This window comes from Pundamilia nyererei, unplaced genomic scaffold (assembly GCF_000239375.1).
Source record: "Pundamilia nyererei isolate P.nyererei 1_Seehausen unplaced genomic scaffold, PunNye1.0 scaffold00373, whole genome shotgun sequence".
In the NCBI taxonomy this organism is placed as follows: domain Eukaryota; kingdom Metazoa; phylum Chordata; class Actinopteri; order Cichliformes; family Cichlidae; genus Pundamilia; species Pundamilia nyererei.
Window position 1 is genome coordinate 406613 of NW_005187774.1, and position 11556 is coordinate 418168.

At 41.2% G+C, this 11556-nt stretch overlaps 1 long non-coding RNA gene across 1 annotated transcript; it reads right to left on the reverse strand.

Moving 5' to 3' along the window:
- Positions 1–511: 511 nt before the first annotated feature.
- On the reverse strand, positions 512–10544 carry LOC102193935 (uncharacterized). The gene is made up of 3 exons (XR_312305.1): positions 10496–10544; positions 2615–2695; positions 512–636 (listed from the first exon to the last, which is right to left on the reverse strand). It is a non-coding gene; the product is annotated as an uncharacterized LOC102193935 (long non-coding RNA).
- Positions 10545–11556: the final 1012 nt, after the last annotated feature.

Here is an 11556-nt window from a genome sequence, read left to right on the forward strand (position 1 = left end):
CTAATCATGTGATTCAGGTGTGTTGACCCAGAGTGAGATCTAAAACCTGCAGGACACCGGCCCTCGGGCCTGGAGTTGGACACCCCTGGTGTAAATGAACGCGCCTCCACACTGCCCCCGGTGAATACACAAGACATTTCCACTAGTTTTCCTAATTCTCATTTAGGGGTGTTATTACTCATGGTTGCATCATCCACATCACAGGTGAGGTGTACCATTATGTCCACCCATCAGTGGGCTATCATGATCTGTATCTGTATGTGAGCTTGTTAATCAAGAATAAACATTAATATCTGTAATTATAAATTACATACGAAGGAGTAGTGCTTTATAAATGATGAATTAAACACTTAATAATACCTTACTAATGCCTAATATTGTGGCATTATTAGGCAGACAGTGACTATGAAGTGTTACCTTCACCTACTTGATTTGCTCATACTGAGCTGTGCCCCATGTGTCCACTTTGGGATGTAGTGTGAGCTTCAGTGCAGGTTTGGATTACCTGATGATGTTGCTCTGCAGGTGGTCACTCTGCTGCTGTTCGTCTTGAGCTTGAAGCCTCATGGCCTCCTGCTCCTCCTCCGACTGCTGGCTCAGACCGTCCATCAGCCACTGCTCCCTCAAAGCCTTCTTCTGTCAGTCAACCAACACACAGGCCTCTGCTTTAGCCTCAAACCGAGCTCAGTGTTCTTCTCATATTTAAAATGTTCAAATCTACGGTGACACCTGCTCTGTTTTCCATTTGACACTCTCTGCTTTCAAAAGCTCTTTTCCTATCCTGTTAAGCAAAGAAAAATGTGTAGCTGATTTCTCTATCAGATATTTTAAGGAACATTACGTTTGCACACACTCCTCAGTTTCACAAACAGCATACTAGATCCAACACTATGAAGCAGCAGCTGCAGTGGAGCCAGTCCCTCGCTTCCCATTCAGCTGTTAGTCTCAGTCTGACATATTTAGATTTGCCAGAATGGGAAGCAAAGAGCTTCTCAGTATAGTTGGCATGGACTGTGGGAGACAAATCTTTAGTGAAATTGTAAAAACTAATGTTGTCCAAATAATAATGAGATGGATCTTAGTTTTTAGCATGTACAGTTTGGAAACTCAGACACAGGAGCTTTTGTAAGCACAAGTTGTAATCATGACTGGAAGAGTACGGATGTTCTCAAAGCTCTGCTATAAATATGTAGATGTGTATTAAACGAACCCGTGTCCAACAAAAACCTTCACTATGTTAAAGAGACTGAATGTAACCAATATCAGTGGACAGTTCCACGGTGTGGCAACAGGAAATGAAAATGAGTGGGGAGTTGACCCAGGCATCCTAACAGAAGCATGTTTTTTGAAACCTTTTCCACTCACGTGAAAAACACTGGGGGGGGTGCAGAATGAGTATAAAAGAGCTTCTGGGAAGGCCGAGGGTTCGTATTCATCCATGGATTAATGGAGAGCAACATCAGAAGAGAGGACTCTGGAGTTTTGGGGGGTAAATATTTTTACCAAATCAACCACTGCCCAACTACTGAAGACTTACGAACTGCAATTATCATTTTTAGCTTTATCGCTACTCATTGTTGCTCCATTGGATTATGGTCTCAGAGCAGTCGAAGTATTTTGTACTGAATCACTGCTTCCCCACCTGGACTTTACTGGGCATGGGTCAGGCCTGTGTGTTGCCCTTCTCCTTACCCTCATTGCATTCAAAAGTTTAAATTATGTACATTCCCAGTAGCTGGGTGGCCTTAGCTGAGGAGGCAAAGCAGGTCATCTGGTAATCAGAAGGTTAGTGGTTCCCAGTCTGTATTCCAAATATCCTTGGGCAGGATGCGAACCCCACCTCTGATGTATCAGTCAGAGTATGAATATGTGGGGATGATAACTAGAAAGGCCTCCAAAGACAACTCTGTAGTATCATTTACTAAAAATAAAGTTTGATTGTATTTACTTTGCTTTTTTGTAAAATAACCAAAACATTTTCTAACATCCAGTTTGGTGATACCTTGTTTTATAATATTTAATGGACATTGTATTAAAATGCAACAAAAACTCTTAAATATGTTGTTTATTGTTAGATTTATTCATTTTTCCAGCATGCTTCCATAGGGAATTTAGATATTTTTTGGTAGTCACTGATATAAGACGGTGATATCATTACACACCACTACAACACCAGCAGTGACCAGTTTGCCAAAGATGCAGGAAACAGCTCAGTGGCGTGACACAGTTTTAGACAGCCCCCTTGTGGTTAACTGTAACTGGGGTTAACTTGTGCGTAACTGCTTCTTAAGAAAACTTCAGATGTGTGCCCAATTTATCTTAGCATGAAAAAAATATAACTTGGAACGATGGAATGAAAAAAGAAGATTTGACTTTTACAATAATGTATGAAATACCCTCAGTTGTGTTGAAGAGGAATAGCTGTAGCTATAATATGAACAATGCTGCTGCAGTGAGTATATATCTGTGAAATAAAGCTCTGAGACTGCATCAAGGAAAATGTGGAGAAATATAACAGTAAAGCGAGAGTTCCTCACATCCCCTGTACACTGTTACACACTGACACATTTTCTCCTGGAAAATTTTGCTTTTTGGCTGTAAATTAGAGACATACCTTTATGTACTGGAGTTTTAACTTCTCTTCTTCTATCTGTCTCCTCTTCTTGGCAATTTCTTCCTGGATTCTTCTTTTGTCCTGTGAGGGCAGGTCAAACATACATTTGTGTCATATGCACAATTACAGCATGGAAACTATTCCACCTGTTGTCTCCTCGTGCTGACACTTCAACCTTGAGCTGACAGACGGACAGCAACAGCTATAAATAGACAAAAAGCAGCACGGGCTTCATGACGTGACCTACCTGTTGCTTGAGTGTGTGTGTACGTGTCTCTCTGTTTGCTATAATTTCAACCACACTCTTTGCTAATTAGTACACTATGTAGCAAAGACATCTAGAAATTTGATCAGATACATTGGACAGAATAAATTGTGCAGTTGTTATCCTGGATATCAGGCAAACACGCTGCTTAGTTCCTTTATTTTTAACTAAGCCTCACTGCTCACTAATATTAGCTCCTAGATCCAGGATCAGTGTGGAATTAAGCCGGAGTAAAAGGGGATCTCCCTGTTGATGTCTGCTAGTATTTATGACTCTGTCTCAGTCCAGACAGCATTCTAAGCAGAGAAGCCCAGAATTCTCTTCATACCGTTTCTAACTCATCCGGGAGGACACAGAGTTATTATCAAGTCAGCTGAGAGACATAATCTCTCCACCAAGTACTGGGTCTGCCACAGTGCCTCCTCCCACTAGATCATTCCTGAAACACATCACCCAGGAGGCGTCTAGGAGCTCAGGTGCCTGAATAACTTCAGCTGCCTCCTCTCGACGTGGAAGAGCGAGGACTCTCCAAGTCCCTCTGGAAGGACCAGTGAAACCCATTCCTGCTACTTGTATCATGACTTCATTGTAACTACTCAGAGCTTATGATTAAAATATATTTTCAACTCACTTTAAATTATTCATTTTTATTTTTACAGTGCCAAATCACAACAACAGTTGCCTCAAAGTAACTTGTATTTTAAGTTAACGATGCTACAGTGTGAAGTGCCTTGAGACTGTTGCTGGTGAGGGTTCATCGTCTCCACGGACACCGCCCAACCCATCTGTAAATCTCACGGGCCACTCTCTTCTCACTAATGAACTAGACTCTGAGATACTGAAACTGCTGGTCAGAACTCACAAGCATGCGTTGGACACTCTACCCTTTTTCCAACTGAGAACCATATTAAAAGACTTGGAGGTGCTGATTCTCATTCCTGCCACTTCACGCTGGGGCACAAGGTCACCACCTGATGAAACTAACAGAACCACATCAACTGCAAAAAGCCAAGATGAAATTCTGAGGGTACCAAAGTGAAGACCACTCCCTCAGGATGTCCAGAGCTGTACAGAACAGAGTGACTCTTCTTACATGGTTTTATTAAGCATCACAACATATCATCATAGCTTTAAAAGCCTCAACATAAACACTTTTCTAAGAGCCTGGTGGGAATTCTTTACAATTCTTAAAAAGTCTGCACTTATCCCATGTAAACTAAAAAGTTTTTAAAATAAAACTGTAAAGAAAAATCACTGAATACTAACTACTAGAAAAATACTAACATTCTCATCGTGGCATGAGAATAAGACAAAAAAAGAAATAAAAAAAAATATCATACAAGACCCAAACTTTATTTCATTTGAAAAAATTTGATCAAAATATAAAATCAGCAAAGGTGAATTTCTTTAATATATCTGCAACTGAAACCATCATACAGGAAAATCTGAATCCCTGTCAACTGAATCCCACTTGGGAAGCTGTCATGTGAAGGCTGTGCGCAGGCAGGAAAAGCACCCAAAGTGCAGACAGTCGGAGACAAAAGGTGAACTTAAATACAGCGTTAATGCTGAACTCCAAAAAGTAAGAAAACTGAGACTCCAAGGTAAACTTATGCAGCCAGAACACACAGCAAAATAAGGGTAGATCACAACACGGACACAGAGAAACACAGGGCTTAAATACACAGAGGGAGCAATCAGGGGCAACAGGAGGGACACACAGCTGGGGCAAATCAGGCCTAACGAGACAAAGGAAGCAAAACCAGGCACACTTACATGAGACAGACTGCACAACCTGTATTTTATTTGCTGAAAACCTGTATCAATATTTTATAGAAAGGCTTATTCTGTCATAATTATATATTCTCTGAACAAATTTACAAGGTATAAATATATATAGTATCAAGGGCTTAAATCATGGTTTCCAACTCCAGGCCTGGAGGGCCGGTGTCCTGCAGGTTTTAGATGCGTCTTTGATCCATCACAGCTGATTAAAATGGCTAAATGACCTCCTGAACATGTCCTGAAGTTCTCCAGAGGCCTGGTAAAGAACTAATCATGTGATTCAGGTGTGTTGACCCAGAGTGAGATCTAAAACCTGCAGGACACCGGCCCTCGGGCCTGGAGTTGGACACCCCTGGTGTAAAACAGGAAAACATAACACAGAGACGTGAACTTGACGAGGGGATACAGCTGACAGAGGAGACAGAGCAACTAGAGAACACAGAGACATAAACAATAAGACAGAACTCAAAGAAACCAAAGACTAGAAATGATAAATAATATAATAAACTCAAAACCCTGGGTCAACGACCAAGGCATCCTAACAGAAGCATGTTTTTTAAAAGAACTATACCCCCAAATTGTCATCAATAATTTATAATCTATTGTTTAAAATTGACTAATCAATTTCCCTCCCAAAGGCTAAGTGGCAGCAAGATCTTTCCACCAGTCCAGATAAAAACATCTGGACACAAATATGCTTGAGCACCCTCAAAATGACTAAAAGCCCGACTTACAACTTAAACAATACAAAGTTCTCTACAGAACGTACTACACAGGACAAAGTTTTTCCAAATGGACCTTACACACTCAAAAAAAAATCAGAATCCATATCAGAATATTTTATTAATCCATAAGGAAATTATGTGGTTATAGTAAGAACAGACTGAACTAAATCAATAATACAATAATATATACAATGAACCCAATTTTAAATATTCAGAATATTACAGAGATTAAATATATTTGATTGACATTTTACTCTAAAGTGTAAAACTTTATTTGCTATTTTCACTATGGAAGATGGGCAAAGGATGTAACTGTTGCAGTGTGTTCTGTGCATTAGATGGAGGAGTTGTACAAAGAGATAATAGAGAGATAATACAGATACAGAGGGAATGATTTCCTGAGTCGCTTAATGATGCTTTTGGGTAATCTCAGCCTCTCACTGAGCGTGCTCCTGTGACTGGTCAGCACGTCATGGAGTGGGTGGGAGGGAGGTATGGTTCAACATTGTCCTTATCTTGGACAACATCCACCTCTCAGACACCACCTTAAGGGAGTCCAGCTCCATCCCCACAACATTACTGGCCTTGTCGATCAGTTTATTGAGTCTGTTGGCATCTGTGACCCTCAACCTGCTGCCCCAGCTTGAAACAGCATAGAGGATGGCACTGACCACAACAGACTCCTAGAAAATCCTGAGCATTGTCCTACAGTCAATGTTTTCTCTTTATAACATCAGAGGGTGAAGAGGAAAGTGAAGAGGACAGTCCCCTGTGGTGCCCCTGTGTTGCTGATCACCCTGTCAGACACACAATGTTGAAGACACACATATTGTGGTTTTCCTGTTAGCTAATCAACAATCCAGGACACCAAAGAAGCATCCACCTGCATCACTGTCAGCTTATCACCCAGGAGGGTTGGCCTGATGGTGTTGAATGCACTGGAAAAGTAAAAAAAACATGACCCTCACAGTGCTCACCAGCTGGTCCAGATGGGTGAAGACTCGATTGATGATGATAGATGTAGATGGTAGATGATGGCCTGCTCTGCTCAAAGGCAGGGCCGGTAAAGAAACTGAAGGGGAGCCTGATGTCACCTGATTATAGTTGGCAGATGGTCATGAAGACCATTCCAGGTTCTTCATGACGTGGAAAGTCAGTGGCACAGGCCTGTAATCCTGGGGGGAACTGGGATGTGGTGTCTTCGTACAGGGACGAGGCATGGCGTCTTCACAGCACTGGGACCCTCTGCAGACTCAGACTCAGCATGAACAGTTTATGAAAGACTCCACAAAGCTGGGAGGCACAAGCCTTGAGGATGCCGGGACTCACCGAATGTCTGTCTCTTTAAAAAACAACTTTGGATGAATTTGTCTCTCTCTGGTCCTCACTGATGAACTCCATTACTTAGTGGGGGTGGTCGGCTCTAGTCTCGTTTCCCTGTATGCCCTTCAGGTGGATAAGGATGCTCTCTGGGACTCCCCGTGTCTGCCAGCCTCGTGGGAGCTGGACAGCAGTGGTTGCTGTTGGGTGGGTCTTGGTATACGAGTGCTTGTGGTGGCAGGTGCTGCCCCCCAGTCTTCTGGGCAAGGGTAGATGTGGGACCTGGGGCCCAGGTGCCCCGGGTCACCTGGTCTCTGGCTCCCTCCTTGTGCAGGGGTGGTCTAAACCCCAAGTCTTGGGACTCCTCTAAACACTCCAGTCTACTTTTTCTGGTGGGGGTGGTGGCTGCTGCCCTGGACTCGGTGGTGCTCTGGGGCATTGTCCTTGCAGGCCATAGGCCAACTTGTTCCTGCTCTGTGGTGGGATGTTGGGAATGGGGTGCCTACTGAGTCAGTCGTTTACTGGCTCTCTCCTTGCAAGGATAGTCCTTTACCTCCCGTTCATACATTATCACCGCTTCCCCCCTTGATGCTTCTGCCCCTCCCTGGGATGTGGGTGATTGTTGGTTCCGGGGTGCGTGGCTTGATGTTCAGGTGTGCTTGTTGGCCCATTCCCTTGGTGGCTAGGGGTGGCTTTGATCTTCTCACTGTTGAGGAAGGGGCAGCCAGATGCCGGGTGGTTCTTTGGCACCTGTTCTTGATTTGTACCAGGGTGGCAGTTTCTGGAAGGGTTGACTGCCTGTTGTCTCTGGTCTTCTGAGACACTCACCCTTTGACCGTGGGCACTGCATCTGTGGCCTCCCTCCTCCTGCTTGGATGGACACGCGGATGTCACCAAGACGTGTGGCCTCAGGTCATCAGTACTCTTGGGAGCTGAGGATGGCTGTGATTGTTGTCCTAATTCAGACTCCATCTGCCTCTAGGACCTGGGAGGACATTATTGCACCTTTCCACCCTCATTATCAAGTGCATTTGTTTTAAAGACACACACACCGAGACACTCACTCTCTGTCTCTCTCTTTCTGTCACATTCATACTCACACTACTAGAAGACTGTTGATTTATGTATCTGTGTATTTTCTCATTTTTGTATGTTGATGCTTTAAAGGTGCAGCAGTTGGCGATACATTTTTCATTTCTATCTGTACTGTTTCTTGTTATTATAATTCCAGCATTAATCCTGTTGGAATTAAAATAATGGAAAAAATAATCTGTTTATTATTAATCAATATTACCTTATTATTATGACTTTGGTACCTAAGTCAGAATATAAAAATCCTAATGCACAGATAATATAAACATTGTTAACAATTTGTAACCCACTATCAGTGAAATCAACGACACTATTACTAATTGACTTCACCTCATGGGCATAGGTTACATTATTGTGCTCGGTTTCTGGGCTTAAATTTCAGTGTAACATTACTCAGTTAATTGTTTATTGCTAATTTAATTAATTGGTAATTGTTAATTAACAGTGTTAATATAAGATAATTACTTGGCATTAAATAATCCTGAAATGGTTTCCACAGCATTCCCTTCTTGTTTCCAACTTATGGCCCAACTTTAAATATTGAGCTGTAAAAGGCTCCCAAAGATTCATTGATTAAAAAGAGAGTACTTCAGATGTTTGATTGACTGATTTGGTATCCATCAGAGGGACTATGCGATCTACACAGTGAACCTGTGGGTTTTTGTCTGTTACAGAAGAAGGACCATGCTATTTGAAACTGTGGCCCCAACATGACTAGCTATAGTCATTAACCTCCTAAGACCCGAACTCTTCCACTGCATGCATTTTTAATTTCTCTTTGATATTTGGGCATATTGGGGCCCAATGAATGTAAAAACAAAGAATTACCAGATTTTTTTTTTTACCTTATTTTTGTTTTTAAGAAAAATAAGAGCCACACATAAGGATATTCGTTTAACATTTTGATAGAATAGTAGCAGCATAATGTCCTCGTAAGTGGATATCAGGCCCTTGTAGAGCAAAATGTAGTATTTTGGTTTAAATAACCCAAAATGTGATGTTCACATATGTGGACGCCAGGTCCTAGGAGGTTAAAGTTCATTAAAGTTCCATGAAACATGTTAAGCTGAAACTGATAACATAATAACAAATATAGTAAAACTCCAAGTTAGATATTGTAAAAAGTGGAAGCCCCTGTGGATGAACAATAAAGCCAACACAGAAGTGCCAGAACTACTCCAGTTATACTAGCTGCCAATTAAAGCTGGCTCCAAAAGTCCCCTCGATTGTTTCACTTCAGCCAATAAATTAACACGTTCACAGCCTGGCACTACAAAAGTTTTGGCCTGGACTCCATCTTCTCCTTCATTACAACTGTTTTTATAACTCACCTGAATGCTGGAAGAGCTACAAGTTACCAGGGACACCATCGCTTTGACTGACAGGTGTGCCAACAGAGGCAGCCTCTCACCTGTGCTTGTGCTACTGATGCCATATTTAATAGAATTAACCAAGAAACAATATGGGCTGCTGTTTCGTACATTAAGTCTGTGCTCTAGTTTTAGTGAGTGCTGATAAGTATTCACTGAACCTTATGTCATCATCAGTTAGTGCTTTATGTTAATATCTTTCTGCCTCAGATGAAAGCGATGCAGCCTCTCTGCACATTGACAGGCGAGTTGACTTGCACAGCTACAATTCTTTTCTGGCTGGATTTTCTCTCTACGCCATCTTGTAAATACACACCCACATGTTTTATTTTCAGGCTGTGCTTTGGTAACAACTCTTAGTTCTGCATCCTGACATCCTGCTAAAGTAAAGTATCACAGCTCTGAATTACAAGAATGCAGAGATTTACACAATGAGAAACATCTACTGATACACAGGTATTTTGCTGACATATATATGATGGCATCAAAGAGTGTGACTATGAGCTCTTTACCATGATGGCCTGGAGCCTCTACTTGACGTCGGATCGCCAGGATTCAACTGACAATTTTAAAACATGCACCTATGGAATGAATGTGAAGTGCCAGGCGACTTCCTTCTTTAATCATCGCATTCACAAGATGTTCAGAAACCCTGGAACCTTGACCTTGGACATAGACATGAAGGTAACCAGGATTCAAACTCATCTGAATCTTTTAGTAGATGCACCTATGGCATGAATTTCAAAATCCTACATCGCCTATTTCTCAAGTTGTTCATTTGTGTTTGGTAAAAACTAAAGACAAATTCCACTACAGTCATTCATTGTAAAATATAATTTTTACATTTCAGAAGCTAATATGAACTTTCAGCAGGACAAAAACAAGACAAAACAGTTACTCAGACTCTAAAGCTAAGTGTGATTATAAGCTGCCCATTTTATTACAGTTCCATAAGCGTCTGTTGTATTAAAATGTGAACTTATGTTATGAAGATGGACCTACTGTTCACACTGTTTCTAGCCTAAAGCTACCAGTGGAATTACTTCCTTGTTTGTTTTACTAAATCATAAAGACGCACTCACCTGACGTCACTAACTAACTCATGTGGACACAAATCAGATCATTCCGATGACAGACTTCCAGCTCTGCCCCTCTAGATATGATGGTCAACTTTAGTGCTATCTTTGCCATCTACACAAATGGATTAGAACCCATCACCACCAAATTTTTGAAAATGAAGTTTACTTCAAGTCAGTATGTAACACAGATTATTTGGAAACTGGCTTTTTACTTAAACTACAGAGACTGTAGGACTGCTGTTTACCATGATGGCCTGGAGCCTCTCCTTCAGCAGGTCGGCCTCCTCCATGTCCTACGTGAGAGACAAAGCATGTGACAGTTAATCAGCTGCAACTGTGGAGCCACACAGGAACACAGCAAATTAAAGAAGTTAGAAGCCATCACGAATCACTGTGATTACCCACTCTACAACATCTTTATGGAACATCCTCTCTCTCCATCATACAACAGAGACACAGAAAATCAATCACACCCATAGACTTTTTAATTCTTATACAAACAGCAGATGAGCTATGTCAGAGACAGGAAGTTCCCTTTGGGATGTTCTTCTGATATGTAACTGCTTATTGTTGAAGGGCTCATAATTCTGTGTTCTATGTTCCCAGATTTTACTCTTTGATGCTCATTTGTGTAAATAATTACAAGAATACATAATCCGTATGGCACTTTGGTCAGCAAAACCTGTGCTTTAAAAATACATTTTACTGACTTGTATTAGTAAATCTAAATTATTCATCCGTCACACAGCATTGTCAAACAGAGTATTCTACCTCTTTATATTGATAATGATTTCTTTTTAGCTTTTATTTGATCATCAATCATCATCATAAACATCAAGAATATATTTTGCTATCGTGGGTTTAGCTTTAAAACATGAAGTGAATAATAGCACATCATACATCATTTCACCAGTGTTGGGAAGGTTACTTTTAAAATGTATTCCACTACAGATTACAGATTACATGCCCCAAAATATAATTTGTACTGTATTCCGTTACGTTACTCAATCAGAGTAACATATTCTGAATACTTTGGATTACTTAATATATTATCATGCTTTTTACAACTACATGAATGTCCTACTGCTGTGTGATTTATTACTATTACTGAAGGTTACTTTCCACACCAACACCAACTAGATGTTTAAATCATAATATAAATGAGTAACAGTAGGTGGACATTAGGTAAGGCTGCACTTTTTGCAGCGATCTCGTGTAGAAAACTATTCCGCGCGTATATAAAACAGGTCCGCGGCCCCAAACCGCAGTAAAGGGACCTCTGGCTAATATGTCGGGTTCATGTCCA